At 54.0% G+C, this 2,590-nt stretch overlaps 1 protein-coding gene and 1 pseudogene across 2 annotated transcripts in view; one reads left to right on the top strand and one right to left on the bottom strand.

The window, feature by feature from the left end:
- The window catches only part of NXPE3 (neurexophilin and PC-esterase domain family member 3), a 42,675-nt gene extending 41,698 nt beyond the window's left edge, over positions 1-977 (bottom strand). Inside the window, exons 1-2 of one of the 2 annotated variants that reach the window (XM_004378147.2) lie at positions 815-977; positions 243-424 (exon numbers count right to left, since the gene is read on the bottom strand). The gene's annotated coding sequence lies outside the window, so the exon portion shown is untranslated. The remainder of the gene's footprint in view (positions 1-242; positions 425-814) is intronic. The other variant, XM_023732878.1, reaches the window with a different exon arrangement.
- Positions 430-2,329, top strand: LOC101343605 (protein FAM117A pseudogene; annotated as a pseudogene).
- The last annotated feature ends 261 nt before the right edge of the window (positions 2,330-2,590 follow it).

Raw genomic sequence — 2,590 nt, 5'->3', positions numbered from 1 at the left:
TGGGGTTGTTAACCAATATCATAAAACAATATGTGTACTGACTGTTTAATGAGAAACTATTTGTTCTGTAAACCTTCACCTAAAGTACACTAAAAAAAATTTTAAAAAGAAAAAAAATCATTTGGTATTTAAAATCACCTTAAAATCAAGTAAGAATAACAGTGCTAGATCAGAATGACTCTAGAAAAAAGCTTCCCAGATCTATCCCAAAAAATAGAAATATATAATTCATTGTAATTTACCTTGTTGGAAATTTCCAGTTCCCAAGAAGAGATGCTTATTGGCACTAAGACAGTAGAGTCTATATCTAAGTTTCCTTCCAGCATGACGTCCTGAGCCCAGACAATGATGACAGTGGTCCTTATTCTTTCTGTGCCACATTTGAAGCTCACATTGATTTTTCATTTTTAGGCCATCCTTCCTGCTGCAAAAGAAATAATCAAATAATTTTAAAGGTTAAAGATACTGAAAGTGAAGCAAAGGAAAACATATTAGAAATTAAGAGTATAGTGTGTGGCTCGCTGTGGGGCTGAGGCAGGAGGGCTGCTGGGCAGGCAATGGTGGGGGCCGCAGCAGGTGGAGGTGCCTGAGGGCCGGGGCACGGAGGGTCCGGGGGGCTCCGGCGGGACTGCTCTCCCCCAGCCCCTGCTGGCTCGCCCCCGGCTGGGCTACAGGCACTCAGAGCCACAGTCCCCTTCCAGCGGCAGTAGCCACACCAATGCCGGGACTGGGGTGGCCGCACAGCCAGCATCCCATGTTCGGTGGCCCCAGAAAAGTCAGTGTGTAGGCCTCAGCCACCCCAGGCCCAACGTACGTTCTCTCTGGACGCCATCTTCAGCACCTGCCTTCTTAGCCAGTGACCACACGATGCTGATGGGGCCTTCACCTGCTGTAACAATGACAAGGCCATCCAGAACTCCGTCTTGGCAAGAGCTGGAAGACGAGCAGGCCAGCTCCTGCACACACAAGCGCTCTGCGTCCTGGGGCAGAAGAGACCACCGAAAAGACATTACCAAGTTGAAGCAACAGCTGCAGAGGACAAAGCTGAGCCACAGTGGGAAAGAGAAGGAGCGGGGCTCCTCACTCCAAGGGGACCACGCTGCACGGGGAGCTCTGAGGGAGTCTCCTCCCAGCTTCCCTTCAGGGTCCACTGTCCTGCGACTTAGCCCTTGCCTGCAAAGAAGCCTAGAAGGGCTCAACCAAGAGTTGGAGGAGGTGTTTGTGAAGGGGCAAGGTGAAAAGGAGCTGCTAAGGATCCTCAATATCCCCGATGGGCATCGGGCCCCTACCTCTCCCCAGAGCAGCAGCTGCAATCATTCTCTCCTTCCCCTGGAGCCTGGCAACCTGGCCAGCTCTCCCTCCATGCCCCGGCATCCCCCCAGCCATCTGGCTGCACCAGCCACAAGGAACACCGGGGTGCAGTCGAGGACCTGGCATCCATCCCCAGCGACAAGCCTCCTCTCCAGGCCACCCAGCCTTCCTGGAAGAGGGCGGCCCATCTCCAGTCCTTGCCTTTGCCGCTTCCCCTCGGCCCAATCACAGCTATGTCTTCAAACAGGGGTCCCCAGAAGTCTGTGAGAGAGTGCAGGTGTTTGAAGACGTCACATCCACAGGTCCTGATCTGATCTTCCTGACTTCCTGTCCTGACAAGAACAAAGTCCATTTCAACCCGACCAGTTCAGCCTTCTGCCCTGTCAACCTGATGAAGCCCCTCTTCCCCAGCATTGGCTTCATCTTCCGTAACTGCCCCTCAAGCCCAGGGTCTCCCCTTCCCCCGACCAGCCCCAGGCCAACTCCTCGGAAGGATCCAGACGCCTCTAAGGCCTCCCCGCTGCTGTTCGAGCCATGGCAGCGCACCCCACCACCAGACGAGCCTGTGCTTCTCCAGAGCTCCCTGGTGGTCTGAGGTCCCACCCCACCACTGTACAATGGAAACTGGTGCCTTGACGGCAGCCTCCTCCCTAGCCCCCATGAGATGAGGGATAGAGAAGCCCTTCCCTCTCAGCATTTCAGCACTTTCATTTATTGTGTCAGAGCCCTGGTCCTCTTTTTGATGGACACCGGCCCCTCCTCATGTGAGGGGACCTGCCTTCCCTACTAGCAGCTGAGCAGCTCACAACTCACACCTGTGTCCCTGCCACCTCCCTCACTTGGTGCAAAACTCACCCAGAAGGTCTTTGGTACCCCATCCCTAGGCGTGAGTCCAAAGGACTGTACATGAGGCCCTTGTCATTGTCATAAAGCTGGTCATGATTGAAGGAGGGGGGATGCCACAGATCCCCATCCCTCTCCTCCTCCACACACACAGATAAGGAGACCAGAAGATAGATACCCCATCCTCAGCCCCATCCCCATGGCTCCCTCATTGGAGGTGCTCAGCAAAGCACACTAAAGGGCAAAACACTTGACCAGTTCAGCTGCTGGCAGAGGGGGGAACCAAGGGTTTTCCCAAGTGTCATTTTCATCTCGCTTTCACCCTGACTAGATTGTCTTAAGCAGTAGCCCAACCTGCCCAGCCCAGGTGATTGGTAGGGGAGAGGGAGAGCTGGCATTCCTCTGGGTGGCAAGTGGTGACTCTACACCCTCCACT

Source organism: Trichechus manatus, unplaced genomic scaffold (genome assembly GCF_000243295.1).
Source record: "Trichechus manatus latirostris isolate Lorelei unplaced genomic scaffold, TriManLat1.0 scaffold00055, whole genome shotgun sequence".
Classification (NCBI taxonomy): domain Eukaryota; kingdom Metazoa; phylum Chordata; class Mammalia; order Sirenia; family Trichechidae; genus Trichechus; species Trichechus manatus.
Note: the sequence above shows the minus strand (reverse complement) of the source record. Positions and strands in the feature narration are given on the sequence as shown.